The sequence below is a fragment of the Macrotis lagotis genome, chromosome 1, assembly GCF_037893015.1.
Source record: "Macrotis lagotis isolate mMagLag1 chromosome 1, bilby.v1.9.chrom.fasta, whole genome shotgun sequence".
Classification (NCBI taxonomy): domain Eukaryota; kingdom Metazoa; phylum Chordata; class Mammalia; order Peramelemorphia; family Peramelidae; genus Macrotis; species Macrotis lagotis.
In genome coordinates this window covers 160652411-160673813 of record NC_133658.1, presented here as the reverse complement: position 1 = coordinate 160673813, position 21403 = coordinate 160652411, and the positions used below count along the sequence as shown (strand labels likewise).

General features: G+C 35.8%; 1 long non-coding RNA gene across 1 annotated transcript; it reads left to right on the top strand.

Moving 5' to 3' along the window:
* Positions 1-9069: 9069 nt before the first annotated feature.
* Positions 9070-18338, top strand: LOC141504342 (uncharacterized). Its single transcript, XR_012473321.1, has 2 exons — positions 9070-9690; positions 14859-18338. It is a non-coding gene; the product is annotated as an uncharacterized LOC141504342 (long non-coding RNA).
* Positions 18339-21403: the final 3065 nt, after the last annotated feature.

Genomic DNA, 21403 nt, shown 5'->3' with positions numbered 1-21403 from the left:
ACATGTGTTCATAATAAGTCTTGTCATGTTTCTCTGAAACTTCTTTCATTATTTCCTATAGCCTGTGAATTTTCTAAAACATTTATGTACCATAATTTGTTTAGCCATTCCTCAACAGATGGAGAATTTTAGTTTTTCTCTTAGTTTCTGATTTTTTGTCGCTATAAATATTTTTGTATATTTGGGCATTTTTCCTTTTTGTTTGAACTTTTTTTGGGTATAGGTATTGGTATTTCTGGTTAAAGGCTATACATAATTTAGTATTTTGGGGGGGCATAATTCCAATTTTCTTTTTCAGAATGGCTGCCACAATAACAATTGTACTAACAATAATTTTATTAACAATGAAGTAGTGCACAGTAATAATTCACAGTTTTACTCACAGTGAAGTAGTATACCCATTTTCCCCACAATGCTTTCATCATTTATTGTTTTCAATATGAGGAATGAGATGGAACCAAAGGATTGCTTCAATTTGCATTCTCCAAATAATCTAAGACATGAAACAACTTTTTTTGGATAGCTATTGAAGCCTATTGTTCAATTCCTTGTGACTCCATGGGCCATAGAATACCAGACCCTTTTATCTTCTACTATCTCATAAAGTCTGGTCTTTGTTTCCATAACATTATCAATCTCATCCTCCACCATTCCCTTTTACTTTTGTCTTCAACCTTTCCCCAAATCAGGGTCTTTTCCAATGAGTCCAGTCTTTGCATCATGTGACCAAAGTATTTAAATTTCAGCTTCACTCTTTGACTTTAAGCATTCACTAATTTGATCTCCTTGCTATCCAAGAGACTCTCAAAAATCTTCTCCAGCATCACATTTGAAAATGTCAGTTTTCTATTTTGTTTTGCCTCTTTGAAAGTCAACCTGTTTTTCTGGTAATTCTTGTTTCACATATTGCAGAAACCTCGTTTGTAGTATAAACTTGCTGGTGTGTAATTTGAGGACAATTGTTCACTAATTTGAACATTCTTTGGCATTTCCCTTTTTTTTAGGATTGGGACATAGACCTATCTTTTCCAATCCAGTGACCACTATTGGTTTTTCAAATTTGTACAGCATTTTAACAACCTCATTATTTAGGATTTTAAATAACTTAGCTAGAGTTCCATTACCTCCACTAACATTATTATTAGCAGTGCTTCCTTAAATTCCATTTAACTTCATTCTCCAGGATGTCTGACTAGAGCAGCAACCACTTCAATATGTTTATTGTTGATGTTATCTTTCTTGCATTCTTCTGTATATTAGGAAAGCATTTTTTGGTAGTTTAGTGGAGGACAGACTTAGAATGAAAGAAAATTTGAGTTAGGGACACCAAACAAAGCTACTGCTATAGTCCAATTGTGATGTAATGAAGGCTGCTTCTGTCAATCAGTGTCATACATGAGAGATGTTATGAAGGTAGAAATGATAGGACTTGATAATTGGTTGGACATAAGGGGTAGTGAGAGAGTTAGGAGTCCAGGATGACTCCTAGGTTGTCATCCTGTATGATTTGGAGGATGGTAGTATCCTTGATAATAATAGGGAAATTAGGAAGGAGGGAGGTTTTTGAGGGAAAGATGATCAATTCAGTTTTGGACATGTGGAGTCAAAGGTATTTACGAGAGGTCAAGTTCAAGATGTCCAATAAGTAGTTAGAGAAGTAAAACTGGCCATCAGGAAAGGGGTTAGGGCTAATCTAGAAGATTTAAGAGTCATATGCATAGAAACTGGTCATTGAAATCAAGAGAACTGATGAGATCACCAAGTGAAATACTATAGAGAAAAAAGACAATAGGGCTTGGAACAGAGCTTCAGGGGACTCCCATAGTTAAAGGGAAAAGAACCAGGAAAGTTGAAGACTAGAAACATAATGGGGATTGGTGGTAGATTTCATGCTCTTTTTTATAAAGGAAACCATATGAAAGCAGAAGAGATTTATTTGTTAAGGGAGATGATGGAATCAGATACATTATTTTAAAATACAAATCATATACCAGATGAGCTTAAATATATGTTAAAATACATATTAGTTCATGTGGACAAAGGAGCAATTCAGTTCCTTTAAAGTCACACTTTTTTTTATTTGACCACAGACTAGAATGAGTATTTAGTGGTATAGGTATTAATTTAACTCCACTTGAATATGAAATTTAGCCTTACAATTTTGTATATTGATGAATCAGAACCAAAGGGGTGGGTGGCTAGGTTGCATAGTGGATAGAGCACTGACCCTGGAGTCAGGACGACCAGAGTTCAAATCCAGCCTCAGACACTTAATAATTACCTAGCTGTGTGGCCTTGGGCAAGTCACTTAACCCTATCACCTTGCAAAAAAACAAACTAAAAATTAAAAAAAAAAAACAAAGGTAAAAAAAACAGCGATATTGTCACTTCATGACAGAAAAAGATTTTTTTCCTTTACCACAGAAAACTACATGCAATAAATCCTGCACTTTAACTATGCTTTATTCAAACCCATTTTTGCAACATAATTTCAGTAATATATAAAGTTTTCTTTGATGTAAAAATATTCTGTGTAGCTGATTCATTGAGTTTCTTGACTTTTTATGTCTCCACCAGGTGGCACCCACGAGCTATAAATGCTGATCCACTCAAACTTTCTGATGAGTAATGATCCTGGAATCAGATTTAAACCAGAAGAAGTGTGCTAGAGCCAGCTTTTACTGGCTCACAGAGCTATTTGTTAAATTTTTAGTGTTAAGTATTTACACCCCGGAAATTGCAAACACTATAAATCAGGGTTTGATTTACAAAGTGGTGAAGAAAATATTGAGAATGAAGATTATATATAAAAGTATTTCAAGTCTACATTTCCCTTCCCTTCCCTTCCCTTCTAAAGCCACTTGTTAAACATTCACCAGCACATCCCAGCTCGAAGAGACCTTGGGGGACAGTTAGATCCCCCATTTTATAGCCGTAGAAAATATGTCTCAGAGACTAGTAAAAGTAAATTTTGAACTCAGGTCTCTTGATTCTAAATCTAGAATGCTTTCTGCTGAATCACAAAGAATTATGATTACCATCTCATGCATGCTTTCTTGTTATAGAAGTTACTAATGCTCAAGAATTTGCTCAAATATTTATTTTTTACTTCTATTAGCCTTGGAGGTTGAGAGTTTCTTAAAATGTCAAAGGCAAGGGGAATGGTCTAAGTGATTCCTGGAATTTTCTTCCCAATTTGTGATTATATCTGTATTCTTTGCTGCTTAAAAGAATTTTTTTAGTATGGATTTTTCATCAGAATAAGGTCACAGTTTAACTTGTTATATACTTTCTCCTTACTATCCAGCTTGTTGTGTTAATAGTTTATACAACAGATTAGATAGTTGCATAAAAAGGTTTGTTCAAAAGTAGACCTTTGACAGGCCATTAACACCTAGAGTCTATATACTGGTCTGTCATTATGGAAATTCAAGGAAGCCCTCTTTATTTATTAGAATTTTAACACATTCCTCTTCTAAATGAATGTAAAATCATTCTCTCCTTGAAAAGAGTCATACCCTGTTTAAAGAGCCATGTACATTTTTGGGAATCATAATGAGTCAAGGTAATACTGAAAATTTGTATTTCTTTGTATTATTGAAAGTATTTTCATATATGATTATTAGTGTCATTGTTTAAGCAGTATGGCAGAGTTCACAGAAGTCTGACTTTGGTGTCAGGAAGACAAGGATTCAAGTCACACATACTGGCAGTGTCACAAAGGACATGTCTTCAGTGTCTCTAGATACCTTGCTAAGGATTTACACATTATAAAAAATTTATTAATCTGAATTGGTGAAATGAATTTCCATGCTGGGAGTCTCCCAAGAGTTTTGAAACCATTAGTCCAAACTGGATACTCCTTGATAAAAAAGCAAATAATAGTTATTAAATTTACATAATATTGGTTTCCCCCTCAAAGAATTACAAAGTGGTTTATTCATTTAGAATTTAGAGCTAAAAGGACTTCAGGGTCCAACACACTAATTTTCACTTGAGAAGCTGAAGTCCAGAATAGTAAAGTGGTAAATACCCAAAGTCACAGAGGTATTAAATATCAGTGTAAGGTTTAAATAAATTCAAATATTTAGAGTGTCACTTTAGTGCTCTTTCCACTATTTAGTTACTCTTCAGCAATCCAACTCTGATAGATGACTTTGGACTCTCAAATGTTTATAGTAGACCATAATTTTAGCAGTTTCTACCAAGCTGGAAGGACTTTGACTACCAGCAGTGGATCTGTCATCCATGGCCAACTTATGTAAGTTTAGGGAATTTCATCAACAAAAAATTGACCACCAGGTGATGAAGCTTTTGTTTTTAGGAACTCATGAAGAGTTCATGAAGAGTACTGAGCCACTGAAGTTTTCTGCTCCTTCCTGGTGGGAGGTACACCCACCTAAATAAGATCATGGGTCTTTGGCAATGTTATCAACAATATCTGGTATTGGGATGGCTAGGTGGCATGGTGGGGGGGTGGTTAGGTGGCACAATGGATAGAGCACCCTGGAGTCAGGAGTACCTGAGTTCAAATCTGGCCTCAGACATTGAATAATTACCTAGTTGTGTGGCCTTGGGCAAGCCACTTAACCCCATTTGCCTTGCAAAATCAAAAAGAAAAAAAAAAGAAAAAGAAATTTTCATGAGTTCAAATTTGTCCTCAGAAACTGATTAGCTGTGTGACCATGGAAAAGTCACTTAACCCTGCTTGCTTCAGTTCCTTCCTCATGTGTAAAATGAGCTGGAGAAGAAAATGGCCAATCACTCCAGAAAACCCCAAATTGGGTTATAACAGTTGGACACAAGTGAAACAACTGATTAAATAAAATAAACTGAACAAATAAAAGCCCAAAGGAAGAGGGAAGGAGGGAGGGAGAAACACCAAAAACTCATTTTGCAAATGATATGTTGGTTTACTTAGAGACTCCTAAAGGTTCAATGAAAAAAATAATCAAAACAATTATTAACTTCAGTAATGAAGGGTAATAAAGGTCATCTAGTCCAATGTCCTTATTTTATATTTGAAGGAACTGAGGACATAAAAAGTTAAATAACCCATCCAAAGTCACTCAGGATATAAGTGGTAGATCTAGGTTTCCAATCTAAGACCTCTTACTTCAAATCCAGTGTCCTTACCTTACCCTTATACCACATTCAATTCACTCTCTTCATTCTCTCATGCTGTTGTTGATTTGGACCAAAAAAGCATGTGAAATAAATAAAATTTAAGGTGACTTACATAGTACATTATCCATGGAAAAACGAATGTAATCAATTAAGAAATTGCTTTAAATGGCTCTGGCATTATCTTTGCAAAATGTATTACAGGAGGAGCATTTCAAGGCTCAATTTATAATTATTTAGTATGAGAGGATACCAGTGCCAGAAAGAAAATCAGAATCCAATTTGCCTTTTAGCCAATTGAATTTTAAGGCTGGGTGAGGTCTAAGTTATACATGAACTAGGAATATGGACCAGGTCCAATCTGACCTCTTCCTTGAGACATAATTTTGCTATTCTACGAATGAAACTAATGGGTCTTTTGCTTAAATTGGGGAGGGGAAAAGGATTGTATTTTATGATGGGAACAGATTTTTTCCTGGCTTTCTGCCCTATAAGAGAAAAGGACAGCTGTTGAATCACCTTTGATGTGGTATACCAGCTCCAGAGAGGAAGAAAATATTAGGGTCAGTGGTTCTGTGGTTTCCTGGATAAGGCTCAGAGTGCTGATCAAAACAAAGGATTGCTCTCCAAACACTCCACTGTTTCCATTCACTACTCACTAGTAGGCTTTACTTGCAGCTGCTGATTCTCCTGCAGATTAGTTTTGGTTCAAAAAGAAAACTGCCACTCACCTCCTTTGTTATTTTAATGTCATGATTTTTTTTAGCATTACAATTTCTCTTTGTATATTAAGCAAAATTAGTGGTTATCAAAATAAAAATTATGGTCTTCCGAAGTTATGGTGGTAAAATAATTAAATAATACTTATAAACAACATCCCAAAGGATGATCACTATGTATTCTCAAGATTTTTTTTAAATTTCCTTTTGGTTCTTAGACTTTATTTTTCCAATAGAAACAGTGTTATATGGCTGTTATATATGTTATATATGGCTGATGGGTACTTAAGGATACCTATAAAAAATCCATTTAACCTATAATGTACCTTAAGTATAGTGTTAAAAGATTACAAGTGCTTTGGAACCTAGTTAAATCGTGTAAGGAATGTTTTTGTATGTACCAAGTCTCAACTTAGAATGCTCCAAACCAATACCTCATACTCCACCTCATCTACAAGATCATTCATTCACCCTTTCCCAATAGTTTCCTCCCATTGCGAATAATGGTATCTGCTCCAACTTCTAAGTGGATTTAGAGTTGGATTAAAAACTGGAAGGAGTTTTGAATATCTTGCTAGCCTAAACCCAAACCCAGCTCACTCTGGGGTTAGCTCCTTGATTGTCCCCTTTCTTCCTCCAAATGTCCATATTAATCTCTCTTTGCTTGCTTTCCACTTCTACCACCTGCTACTTTCAAGCTAGGATTTCGTGTCTTCCATGGCTCATTGTGGAACAAAATATTTTAGAAGCTGGCATTGGAGCTAAAGACTGGAGCTAGAGATGTTTGTTTATCGTTAGTGAAAAATTGATGTCAGCATGATGTATGAAAAATAGCACTGTTCCAGGAGTCAAAAGACTTGATTGTAAATCCTAGTTTTCCTAGTAGCTGGAGAACCTTGATTAAATCACTTAATTTCTCTAAGTCTCAGTTCCCTCAGATTGAAAAATGAGAGTTACACTAGATAAACTGTAAAATTACTTCCAACTCATTTTTTTCTTCAATAAACTTTTTTTTTTAGTCGCTTCCATGTGCTTGTCACTATGCTATTTGTTGGGAATACAAATACAAAAAGAAAGTGATTTGCCGTCATGGACTTCACAATCTAACAGAGGAAGGTGCACAACATGAAGCTGAAAGGGTACTGTGGGGGATGGTGGGTAGGCATCCAATGGGGAGGTATGAGGGAGAATTCCAAAATATTGCAGCTAGGGGGGAAGGAAGAAAATTGTTGCCTGTCAGGACCTATGGTATTAAATATCTTGTTCATATAAAGAAAATATTGGCCATAGGAATTGAAAGGAAACCTGAGCAGCAATAACTCTTATCTTCATATCTACCAATATGACAAAGTTTTCAAAGCCATGAAACACTTCTACCAAATGTGAATAAAAAAATTTTGCATAATATTACTTTATCTACTAATTCCTGGGGCTTCATGGTCAAAAGTAGGGCCATATATACATACTTGGATAATATTACCATTACCTTATGCTCTAATACTCTAATACTCCAATGGATCTGTGATGTGGATATGCAAATACAAATCACAGTCCTTATATTATTTTCCATGTCTGTACAAATCTTGCACATATCCTCCTATAAGTTTGGACCAGACAATCTCTTGCATATCACAGTTCTAATGGGCTTAATACCTACTCATTTTCTTCTTATCTTTGACTCTTTCCCCTGATAGTTCACTTCAATTGATTTTAATTTAGCAACATTTATTTCCCATGCATTCTGTACAAGGCCTTCTGCTAAACTTAACTTTGAGGAATGACACACTACTTTCCTACCTGTTGAGCCTTTCCAGGCTTCTCAGAGCAGCCTAAAACTATGTTGACTTTTTTAGCTATCAAAGCACTGTACATAGGTGGTACAGTGGATAGAGCCCTGGCCCTGGAGTCAGGAGGACCTGAGTTCAAATCCAGCCTCAGACACTTAATACTTAACCATGTGACCTTGGGGAAGTCACTTAACCCTGTTGCCTTGCCAAAAAAAAAAGTCAAAAAAGTTTACAAACATCTTTCCCTTTCCCACTTAAATAATGCATTTTTTGGTACCAGTTATCCATGGCAAAGTTAGTTTTCCCAAAGGACTAATAAAATGGTTCTAGTAAATCAAAATAATTAAACATGCTTTCATTGTTTGTCCCACCTTCTGCAGAAAGCCTTCTCTAATCCCTCTTAATTACTTTTAAACATTTATTATTAATTTTAAGCATTGTTTTCTTTTAAAATTTTGAGTCCCACATTCTCTCTCACCTCCCTTGTTCAGAAAGCAAATAATACAATATCAGTAATACATGTGAAATCATATAAAACATGTTTCCATATTATATCACAAAACAAAGCAAAACTTATACTTCAGTTTGCATAGATGAACATTTCCACAATTTCCAATTTTTTTGTTACCACTAAAAAGAGCTGTTATGAATATTTTCATACATTTAGATGCTTTTTCTTTTTTCTTTGGTCTCAAGTTTAAATGTCACATTTTCTATTCATCTCTGGTCTTTTCATCAGGAAGACTTAGACTTAGAAGTCCTCTATTTCATTAACTGTTAATTTTTTTTCTCATGAAAGTATACTCATATTTTCAGGGTAGGTAATTCTTATTTCTTTGCCTTCTGTAAACTCATATTCCTAACTCTCTACCCCTGACAGTTTACTTCTCCTTTAATGCGGAAGCTGCTAAACCTTGTGTGATATTGACTGTGACTTCATGTTATTTTAATTATTTCTTTCTGGTTGCTTGCAATATTTTTTCCTTTCTATAAGAGCTCTGGAATTTGGTTATAATATTCTTGGGAGTTTTCATTTTGAAATCTCTTTCAAGACATCAGTGAATTTTTTCAATTTCACAGTTTTTCTATCTTTTCCATTCTTTTTTATTTTGTTTTATTGCTTCTTGATGTCTCATAGAGTCATTGCTTCTACTTGTTCAATTCTAAATTTTAATAAATTATTTTCTCCAGTGAACTTCTGTACTTTTCCCATTGGTCCAGTTTTGCTTTTTATAGGAGTTTTTCAGTGAATTTTAATGCCTCTTTTACCAATAGGCCAATTCTTTTTTTTAAATGTTATTTTCTTCAATATTTTATGCTTCTTTTGCCAAGCTGCTAATTCTCTTTTCATAATTTTCTTGTCTCACTCTAATTTCTTTTCCCAACTTTTCCTCTTTTCTACTCTCCCTCTCTCCCTCTCCCTCTCCCCCTCCCTCACATTTCTAGAAATTCTTGTTGACTTTTGGACTTTCCTTTGAGGCTTATCTTGTAACTATTTTCACATTGTTGTTTTCCAAGTTTGTCTTGTTCTTCCCTTTAACTATAGTATTTTTTTATGGTCAGGTTCTTTTTTCATTATTTGTTCATTTCTTTATCCTATTTTCTGACTACTCTTTGCTAAATTTGGGCTCTGCTCAACTTGGGGTAGAAAGGCAAAGTAAAGACTTTTTGTTGCTGCAGTTTTTAGAATTAATTCTGGGGCTTGCAAATTTTCCAAGGTGGTATTCCTCTGGAATAGGTGTGATCACTGACTGACCTTCTGGCACTTTTATTTTTACCCAGGAAGGGCCCCTGCTTCCCTCTTGCAGCAAATACTGGTGCTCCTCTTGACCCTGAAACCGTTATACAGAAGGGTTTATTGCAACAGAATTCCCCAGCAATTCCAGGTGAACCAAGTGATAACAAAAAGTTCTCTGTACTCTCTTTGTGACCAGTTGTCTGACCTTTCCCTTGCCATCTCTGGCTTATTTGGTCCTGAAGCTGTTGCTTCGCTGTCACAGCTACCTCCAAAGCCCACCAGTGCCGCTCCTGCCATGCTCCTGGCCTATACCTACCATGAGGTAAAAGACCTCTCCTGCGGGTCCCCTGAGTTGTCTTAAACTGGATATATGTCTCTCACTCACCTTTTGTTAGTTCTGTCATCCAACGTATGATTTGAGGTCTCAATTTAAAGTTTGGAGGAGAATGGTGGGAAAGTTAAGCTGAGTTCTGGCCTGTGCTCTCTCTCTCTCTCCCCCTCTTAATGCTACATCTTCCTATTTATTCTGTATTCCTTTTGTATCTCCCCACTGTGCTTAGTGTGGTAGATAAGCTCTTAATAATGTATTGATTGTCTAATAAAAGACATCAGATCACATGTTAATATACATTTTTCTGGTACTGCATTACTAGGAAGACCAATAAAATTATTTTTATTAAATGGAATATCTTTAAATTCCTATTTAATTGAATCTTAAACTTAGGATTCATGCTTTTCAGTATCAGTCTTTAAATTTTTAAAACAGTGTATTTGATTAGTTTTTGCATTGCAGTTGAAAATAGTGAATATCCTCTGAAATATTAAAGCAATGTCTCATAAGAAACTAACAATACTAATCTCTTTGCTAAACTAGATAAAAAGAATGAGAAAAATACATATTTAATGTAAGACATGAAAGTCATGTAGTAGTAGCTTCTTGGAAACTATATGCCATTCATCTTAGTTGCTAGACTTGATGAATTTTAATAGTCTAAATTTTAAGTTCTTTAGCTTTTGTCTTGGTTGTATTTTTATTAGTTTGGTGATATCTAGGGAACCCTTTGTCAGAAATATTTTAAGATGATTAGCTGATTTTATTTCATATAGTATATCATTAAGTATTAATTGCAAATAATGATTTAAACATTGACAGTCTTCAGAGACAGAGTTCCTGTGATTGGGAAAGATAGACTTCAGACCTAGAAAAAGCTAATGAAAAAGGAACACAGGGACCTCTACTCCTGATAGCTCCTAGGATTAGACCATAACAACTGCTGGACTCTTCATCCTTCTTTATTATTCTAATTCCTCTAATCCAGAAGAGAAAACTAGGCTGATGATTTAGGCAAATTCACTTACATGTCATGGTCTCATTAACCTGATATCATGGTTCTCTTTGAGAAGGAAGAATAAACAATAATTTCTGTGAATAGTAGTAGGAACTTCCCCATGGAGACCCATCTGGAACTTCCTTCCTTCCTTCCTTCCTTCCTTCCTTCCTTCCTTCCTTCCTTCCTTCCTTCCTTCCTTCCTTCCTTCCTTCCTTCCTTCCTTCCTTCCTTTTCTGTTTGTCTCTACCTCTCTTCTTTCCTTTCTTTTCCTTTCCCTTGATCCACATATGGTATCACACCCTTACCTGCAGGTGCTTTGCCAAAGGAATGTAAATTTTGATTGCAGAAAAAAGGACCATGTCATATCTAAATCTCTCCTGCTCTCATTGATTGGCCAATAATAGGCCTTAGTCCAAGTCCCACTTGGTCATTGTTTGGATCCTGATTGACTCAGAGTGAAGGTAAATAGAAATTGTTTCATTTTTGGCCAAAAACCTTGAGGGTCTTCTCTTTCCAGATTATTTTTTTTTCTTTTTGACTAGATAAAAGAGGCTGTTCTCTGCCTCATTTCTTACCTAGCCTTAGTCGTTGAATGAACTTTGCCTCAGTTAAACTGAGACCTGTTAAAGGTCCCCTGAACCTGGGGACATCTTCAGTCATTCTGATCTGTATCTTGCCATTGTACCAGATGGCTCTGGAGGAGAAAGTTAGGCTGATGACTTTGCACAGTCCTCCCTTACTCAGTGCAATTCACTTGCATGTCTTGGCATCACATCCCTGATATCATGGTCTTCTTCGAGAAGGAAGGACAAATAACAAAAATCCCTCACAGAAAACCAAGGATACTTGAAGGAAGAGGGACCATGTCTTATATCTTCTGACATTTAGCCTCAAGTCACTCCAAAAGAAATAAATCTTATTCTGAAGAGCAGCTGGTAGTTTCAGAGGGCTCTGTTGCTTCCTTAAACACCTCCCTACATGCCTGCTGATGACTGTAAATCCTTTAATAAAGAATAAAAGGGGGCAGCTAAGTGGCACAGTATATAGAGCACCAGCCCTCAGGAGAACCCGAGTTCAAACCCGATCTCAGGCTCTTAATAATTACCTAACTATGTGACTTTGGGCAGGCCATTTTAACCCCATTTAACCCTATAACAAAACAAGGAATAAAAAAGTCATATGATATAATGTAACAAACACAAGTTCAAACTATTCTTCAGTGCTCTGGTGTCCTTACCCCTGCCTCTGTTACCAACTAGATCATGGAAAAACAGGCTTAAGTGACTTGTCCAGAGTCAGACAGCTATTAAGTGTCTGAAGCCAGATTTGAATACAGTAACATGATTCTCCCTGACACTAGCACCAGCATTCTATTCACTTGGCTGCCTAGTTGCCCAATTACCAAACATTATAGTCTGCTGTTCTGAAGATAATGGCTGCAAATAGAGAGTAAATTCCAAGTACGAATTAATTTTCTTTTGAAATTAAGAAGAATCAAGTTTATTACAATAGTTTCTTTTCATTCAGTCTCCCTCTCATGTCCTGAAGTCTCTGAGCACCAAATTTCACATTTGATATAAAAAAATATCCTTGGTATTTTAAGCTTTCTAAAGGCATCACACATGGCATAGTATTCTGGCAAGCCAAGGACAAATGGAGCTGATATGGAAATGAGGAGAGAGAGCCTTCTAGGTACTGGGGACAATCTGTTCAGAGTCAGAGAGGTGAGATAGAATGGTGTGTACAAACTGAAAGCTCTTATGATATTTCTTCTATCTACATGGAAACAAATTGTTTTCTTGAAAGATCAAAAGACATTAAGTGCTGATCAAGGTCCAATTATAGGTGATTATAAAGCACCTGAACCCTTAGGGGAATTAGTTTTTCTTTTCCACTCCATATTTTTTGTGTCCCTGGCTTCCTTCAACATATATTTAAATTGATTTTTGGTTTGGGCAAACCATTCAAACATTAAAATACTCTTGACAGTGAGTCAGGCACATTAGAGATCGGTACATGCTTAAAGCCTTTCCCATGACAGGGTCATTATTTTATGTAATACTCCCACACATGATGGTGACAAGCCAGACTAAAATGTATAATCCAGCTTACTTTTCAGGCTCCAGAGAAAGCCTAATTTAGTGGCTATGGCGCTAGTTAAGAAATCAAGACATGGTAACTAATCCTAGTGATTAGCATTAGACACTTGACTTTATATTTCTGTTCCTATATCCGTAAAATGGGTAAAATTATTTTCTGTCATAGAAATGTTATCAAGATAATTTTAAAAATGCAATGATTATCCTCTAAATATAAATATAATTTATGAATCCCTATGAAAATACACATAGATATGTCTCTTATGGTCAGGATCCTCTCTCCAACCTCAGCATATCAGTACACACATTTTTTGACTAATGAAGCAAAGTGCATTGGGGGACAATTTATATAATTCCAGAAAAACTCTGAAAAAAAAGTCAGTGATTCTTAGAATCAATGGCATGTCTCTTATCTACATCTAGTGAAACATTTTGTTTGAAACATGTTAATATTTTAATTCTTGAGAGTAAGAACCTTGTCAGCCTACAACATTCTCCACCTGTGCTATTCATTTGTCTGGTTGGGTTGTTTTTTATTATGTATAAAAATCTTCCAATTTTATCTTTGATTCCCATTCCTTAATGAAAATTCCCTATGCAATTGAACTCACAGGTATGCATATACCTTGGACCAGGTGTACCTGGATGTTTGAGCACATTTGGAGCAAATATTGTTCCTTTCCCTTCTCATTTCCCAATGACTCTTCATTCATAGCATAATAGAATCATCCCCTGTAAAAACAATTACAGTTCAACAAAACAAATGAACACAATGACAATGTCTGTCAATACACACCTCATTCTGCACTTATAGTCTACTACCTCTTTGTCAAGAGGAGGGGAAATGGGAAGGGATTGTTTCACTGTTAATCTTCTGAAATCATGATTGATCACGAACTGAGCACAATTCTGATGTCTTTCAATATTGCTTTCTCTTACCATATTATAATCATTGTTTAAATTGTTTTAAATTGATATAATTTGGTCAAAAGGTATGTACAATTTAGTGATGTCTGGTGCAATTTCAAAGGAGTTTCCAGAAAGATTGTATCAATTCACAGTTACACCACTAGTGTATTAATACAATCCAAGGTATCTCCAATATGTTCCATTTTTTTCCTTTTTTTGTGTCTTTGTCAATGTGATGAATATAAGGTGAATACAGAATTATTTTCCTTAGTTTTTCCTCTTCTTATTTTTTAGTGATTTAGACCAAAATGGAGATAGTAATAGCACCTACCTCCCAGAAAGTGTTGTCAGGATCAAATGAGGTAATAATTGCTAAGTTCTTGCAACTTAATTTTATATATTATTATTATTTTCTATTATGAAGTTCTGAAAGTTGTCAGTTCAAATCCTTTAATAATGGGTAAGGGGAGGGTAGGGATATCTCTTATTCTTTTTCCTGTGTATTTTTTCCTTAGAGATCTTGTCATGATCAGAGATATTTGGTGAGGTTTTTGGACAATGAAGTTAAGTGATTTTGCCTAAGGTCACACAGTGAGTAGGCATCAAGCATCTGAGTTCAGATTTGAACTCAGGTCTTTCTGATTCCAGGGTCAGTGCCCTATCCACTGTGCTACTTAGCTTCTCCCTTATCAAGGGTATTTGTAATGAAGATCCCCCCCCCATCAGAAGTTCTTTTCTTATTGTAAATATTCTGATTTCATGAGCCCCATTTTCCTTGTTCTAATGGACTGGGAATGGAAAATTAAATTGGGCAAATTTTCATGGCCAAAGTCCTTCCAGCCAAGTTAGTTCCATGGTTCAGCAAACTTCCAGAAAAGATGGATTAGATACCACCATTTGTTTTTTGCCATTATCTAGCTGCAAAACATTTCCAAATTAAACTGAAATCACAACCTACCATGCAATGAATAATTTGTTAAACTCTGTTTTCTGGAAATTACTATAAAATGAAGAAATGTTGTTTGATTAGTACCAAATAGCCACAGTTTCCCAGTTCTATGATCCATGCCCACTTTTCATTCTAGAACTTATTTGAAAAACAATCAAAGCAGGGAAATGTCACTGACCTTTCCTCCCTGGACTGTTCACAGGTCATAGAAGCTCAGACATGGAAGGCCTGTAATCCAGATTTTAGAAGTTATCTTGTCCAGGCTCCATCTGAACAATAATCTCCACAATATGTCTCCACTATAACAGGTAGTCATTTACTCTGTGCTTGAAGATGTCTAGTGTAAGAAAATATACCACCATACTGCTTGGCTTTTAAAATCTTTTATAACCTGGCCTCCTCTTCCTTTCTAATCTTCCTACCCCTCAGTCCCATGCACTCTGTGATCCAGTGGCATTGGCCTCCTTGTGACTCCTAGAACATGCACTACACCTTCTGAATGTTCCAACTCAATGACCATCCTTCATACCTGGAATTTTTCTCTTTCCTCATCTCCCACTCCTGGCTTCCTGCAAGAAATCTTTGACAATCCTTCTTAAACTTAGTGTCTTCCCTTTGAGATTATTACCAATTTATTTTATATATACCTTATTTGTACTTAGTCATTTGAATGTTGTCTTGCCCATTGGAATGTAGGGAAGATTCACACAATATTCCTATTCTCATGGAGAGCAGGAAATATTTTTTGTTTTATTTTGTATCCCCAGGTTTTATTGAGAAATGTTTGGTATATACTAGAAACCTGATGAATTCTTGTTGACTTGACCTGATTTGACTAATTCCCAAGGAATTAGTGGTGACTCTAATTATTAGTTTTCCCTTATGTAAAGCCAAAAACCCACCTCTCTGCAACTTTTGACCACTTATACCTTATTTTGTTTTTTTGGGCCAAGTAGGAAAGTATCAAATCCCTCTTTGATGTGATAGCCCTTCAAATACTTGAAAACTATAAATATGTTCCTCGAAGGTTCCTTTTCAGGCTAAATTTTCCCACTTCTTTTAACTGATCCTCATGTCTAGGCCCTTTATCATACTGGTTTTCCTCCAAGCACTCTCTAGCTTTTCACTATTCTTCCTTAAGAGAAATCTATGAAACCAACCATCATACTCCAAATATTGACAGATGTGGTAATAGCAGAGTGCAACAGAATTATTAGCATCCTAATCCTAGACAATACCCTTAACTCTGACCTTTGAGCATTCACATTATTTTGCTCTTCTGTGATACTACCACATTCCTTCCTGACCATCTTCATGGCATGCTGCAGTGTAGATATATTCCTACCTTCTCTTACATCACTGCTTTCTAACATTAAATTTGAGAAGAGTAATAAAATCAGTTCTACCATTTCAGGAAAAGACTTGTTAATCATTTCCCCTTTGACTTCAATCATCATTCTTTTTGACATCTCTTTACAAATGTGTCCTGCATATATTTTCTTACTGTTTTGTTTTGTTTTGTTGTTTAGAATATAAGCTCCTTGGTCATTGATAAAAAATAAAGGTTCCATATACACCAAAGTATTTAGAATTACACCCTTTGTGAGAGGTAAGAGGGAGTCACTACAGTGTAATGCATAAGGGAGTGATATGTTCGGACCTGCATTTTAAGATAATCACTTTGGAAGCTGAGTAAAGATTGAAATTAATTGAGGAGAAGCAGGGAGATCCACCAGAAGGCTATTGCAATAATCCTGGTATGAGTTGATGAAGGCCTCCACTGTGGGGTGGCTGGGTCAGAAGAGAGGAGAAATATATAGCTATAGATAGAATGATATAAATATTACATATAGATATAACATATCTATATCCCTCCCATCTGAAAGATATTGTAACAGTAAAAGTGACAGGATTTGATAACAGATTGGATATGTGGGGTAAGAATGAGAAGTTGAAAATGGAACTGAGGTTGTTAGCATGAATAACTGGTAGAATGCTGGTAAGAGGGGAGTATCTAGGGGAAACATAATGAATCTCTTTGGGACTTTGTGAGCTTCAGATAAATACAAAACATCCATTTAGAGATATGCAAGTAGACAGTTGGCAGTGAAAGACTAGAGGTTAGGACACAGATTAAGGTTGGATGAATAGATATGAGAATAATTTACAGAGATAATTGAACTCCTGGGAGATCACCAAGCAAAAGTAGTGTAGGAAGATAAAAAAAGAGTAAGAAACCTTCTGTGATCAGGTGTGACCTGAGTGAAAATCCAGGTAGAAATCAAACAAGTAGAAAGGAATCAGGAGAGAGCAGCATCATGAAAGCATGGGGGAGAATTTCAAAAGCAAAAAGGGTGAACAACAGATTCAAGAGATGAAGAGAGTTCAAGAAGAATGAAGACTGAGAAAAGGTTATTTCATTTGGCAATGACTGGAACACAGGCATAGAGGTGCATTTTTTAAACCAATGCTTGCTGATTAATAGAATTACTGCCATGCCATTATTATATAACCTTTTGAGTAATATCTGAATTCCCCTGAAAAAATTTTTAGTATAAAATTTAAATGACTCAGTGTCTGAGAAAATCTTCCAGTGTCTGAGAAAAGAAAGACTATTTAGTAGTTAAACATGGAAAAGATGAATTGTTTTACAATTCCAGTTTATTCCTCCCCTGTCTTGTGCATAGTGTTCCCACAGGTGAAAATAAAAGGAACAATCACTATCACAACACACATTATAAAGTTTTGTGGTTTACAGAGGACTTTTCCTCATTATAATCCTGTGAAATTGGTGATATTAATATATTAATATTATATTTCCATTTTAGAGATGAAGAGACTAAGGCTGAAGCCAGGGGCATTAGTCACATAGGAAAGTATTGGATGCCAGGTCTTATTCATTAGTCAACAAAAACTTCCTAAGCCATTTTTAACTTTCCATTGTCTATTGCTTTACAATTTGAACTTATTTATGCATCTTGGAATTATCTCCTTATATTTCATGAGTTTATTCCTTCTTCTTTATTCTTATTTCCATAATCTCAGGCTATAGCCTGGTCAACTCTTCTTTCAACTACTGGAACTTCCCTTTATCCATACTCCAAGGATATGATATCTCAAAGGCCATCATATTTAGTATAATCTGATGCTATTGCAGTGATTGTCTTCCATGTCTCTCACTTTTACTATGCCAGACTTTTCCCTCATGCTAGCCTTCCAGTTTATTCTACTAGGGATCAAGGGACTTTTATGCTGATGATTTTCAATAGGGGTTGGCATAATGGGTGAGTGTTCTATCTTGTACCCAGACCATAGCAACTAGAAAAGTGAAGAGTGAAATGGGTTTGGGGTAAATTATGTAAGGAAAAAACCTGCAAGAGTGAGTGGTGATTGCAACATATTGAATGAAAGGCAAAACCCTTTTAGGTCAGAATTGGTACCACATCTATCTTCATATTTTCTTTATATTTATTACATATAGCAGGAACTTGGGTATTTGGTGAATAAATGAATGCAGAATTAAAGATCACTTAAAGGTTTCCTTTTGGGGAGGTGATTGAAAGGTTTACATTCTTCACTATGATTGGGCAATGTGTATATATGCATATTTATTTTATATACATATTATATATATATATATGTGTGTGTGTGTGTGTGTGTGTGTGTGTGTGTGTGTGTGTGTGTGTGTGTGTATAACACAGAGGAAAATTCAGAAAAGTAGATTATAGATGTGGAATGGAGCATACATTGCTAGTCATGGTAAATTTGTTAGTCTTATTGCTTTTTTTTTCAATGCCCATTTCCCAAGTTCCCTATTTCTGTTGAGGATACCACTATGTTTCCAATTACCCAGGTTCATCCTTGATTATTCACTCTCCTAATGCATTGCTAAGTCTTGCTACTTCCATAATATCTCTCATTAATTTCCTTCTTTCTATTCACATGGAGACCACCTTTGTTCATGCCTTTATCATATCCTATCTGGATCACTATATTTGCTTCATAATTGACCTTCTTACCTCTGATTTCTCTTCCCTTCTCAAATTCAACCTCTATTCAACTACTACAGTGATGCTCCTAAAGCACAGGTTTAATTCTGTCATTTTCTTGTGCAAGAATTTTCAGTGACTCACTGTTGACTCTAGGATGGGGTGGGGGACCTTTTTTCTGCCAAGTGCCATTTCAATATTTATAATATTCTCAGGCTATATTTGATCAAACATTTAATTAATTCACCCCTAAAATCTCCTAGATTTATTGAATTTCAAATCCCACTTATGATTGCCTTGACCCTGCACTAGGATAACTTACCGGATTCTCTGTTTGTCATTCAAAACTCTTCACAATCTGGCTCCAATTTAGTTTTCCAGACTGTTTGCACATTACTTCTCCTTTGCCATAAGTGCTAACCCTGTTTAATAGACATTCCTCTCATATGTCTAGGCTTTCACAGGCTGTTGTTTCTCATGCCTGGATGATAATAGTACCTTAAAATTTGCAAAGTGCAAAGTTCTTTAAATCATCTCATTTGATCCTCATAATTGTGGGAGGTAGGTGCCGTAATTGTCCCAGTCTAACAGACGAGGAAACAGAGACATTAAGTAACTTGTTCATGTCACATGGCTAGTAGGTGTTTGAATGGAGTCCAGTGCTGAATCTGGGTCCAGTGCTCTATCCTTTGTGTCATCTATCTGCCTTAGGTGTCTTTGGGTGATTTTGCCAGGCTTAATAGGAAGAGTGGCATTGGTTTTAAGTGCTCACAATCAGAGGGAAAGGAGTTAGGGAACAAACTTATTCTAGGGAACACTGGAGAGAAAGGAAAAGGGAAAATATTGCCAACTTAGTTCAGTAGTTTGAATGCTAGATTAAGTCAGAAGACCGGGTTCAAATACCAGGATTGGTCTGTATGATCAAAGCCAATTCCATTTTCTCTTCTGAAAAATTCTCTTTGTAAAAGGGGTTTACTTCTAAGGTCCCTTCCCATCCATGATCTAAATGTTTATATGATCATGAATGTGAGCCTTTGATCTATCAGCCCATTCTAGTTATTAATCTAAAAACCTAGGAACTAACAGACCTATATGGTACCTCAAGATTTACAAAGTCATTTCCTCCCAACTATCCTGTGAGGTAAAAAAAGCAAGTATTGTTATCCCTAGGAAATAGGTACCGGAAATTATGTAACTTGCTTATATTCATAGAGCTAGTAACCTGAGCCTCCTGAATTAAAATTCAGGTTCCTTCTGTTACAGCATAAAAGACAGTTATTTCATCTGTAAGGTAGAGATGCTTATGAATAATTGTTGTGATGACCTTTCATGTTGTTTGAAGGTCATTTAAAGCCCTTGAAGAAGGTATTTATTGGTATTAGTTCCCAGGTATATTTAAAATTTTAACCTAAATGTCCACAATAATCCTGAGTAAATGTGAGAGATATCAGGGACAAGGCCACATTAAACTGTTTATTCTAACACACTAACATGTATTTTTGTTGCCAAAGAAAAGCCCCCAGTTCATGGGAAAAAATAAATGCTTCTCTAATTATAGCAAAAATTGGCAAATTCATAGAGGCAAACTTTCCTGTTCACACTATCAGATATCAAGATTCTGCTAGGAGGCAATGTAGGATGAGGTACATAACTTAGCAACATAGAAACCATAACAAATACAAATATTATGGCCCAATGTTTCATTAAATCCTGTAACAGGATTAATAAGGGCTTTGGAATGTGTACTCATTTTTTTTTTGGATCTTGTTGAGATCTTTAAAGGAGGCATAAATCTCTAAGAATAATAGACATTTGACAGTGCAGAACATATTTAGAAAGATGAGACATTAAAATATAAGCCTCTGTGCCTGGAGGATACCATTGCTATGCCAATGGATGCCAACAGCTAATTAGAGAAAAGTCATTCCTGAGTTCTTTCATTTAAGTTAATATGAGGAATATTACATGGTGAACATTCTGCCTACCCTCTCGCCTTTCAGGGACAAAGCTCATCTTATGAGTCCTTTCTTTTGTCTCATTCTCTACTCCCTATTGATTCTAGATAACTTCAGATAACTCTTTGACTGGAAAGATTCCCTTTAGTTGTTAGATTGGAGCTACTTTCTATTCTGTAACTTAGATGTACTTCCTCCTCAGAGGTAGATCAATGAATGTCTCTTGTTTAATTGGGTCCTCCAAGGCCAGCACTTTGGTGGCAGGGAAAGAAAAAGAGAGACTAAATCCTTCAACCAGCAATGTGTCAGCTTGGGCAACATATCTAACTTGAGGGAGGCCCCCCTCTTAATATGAGGGAATTTACTAATTATTCTACTGAGAACATCCTTGAGGAAGATGTGGGTGATTGTTGATTGTGTAAGACAAAGGATAAAGGCATGATAAAAGAAAGAGGGAGTAGGTGTTGGCAAGTGTCATCTCTTTAAGTCACTCTCTTGTTGACTGTCCATGGAGAGGGGATTTGTTAATGACTCATGTCTTTTCTACCACACTCAAAGTCCTTGAGAGATGAAAGTTGAGATGATGCTGTTCAAATGAGTATCGATGGAAGAAATGGAGATGTTTAGAATTGAGAAAAGAAGATTTAATGGAGACATAACAGGTATTTGAAGTAGTGCTATGTGAAAGAAGGTTTAGATTTCTTCCATTTGACCCTAGAAGGTAGATTCTAAGAGTGATTGGTGATGTTAAAAGAGTCTGATTCAGACTTGATATAAAAAAACAAACAAACAAGCAAAGAACA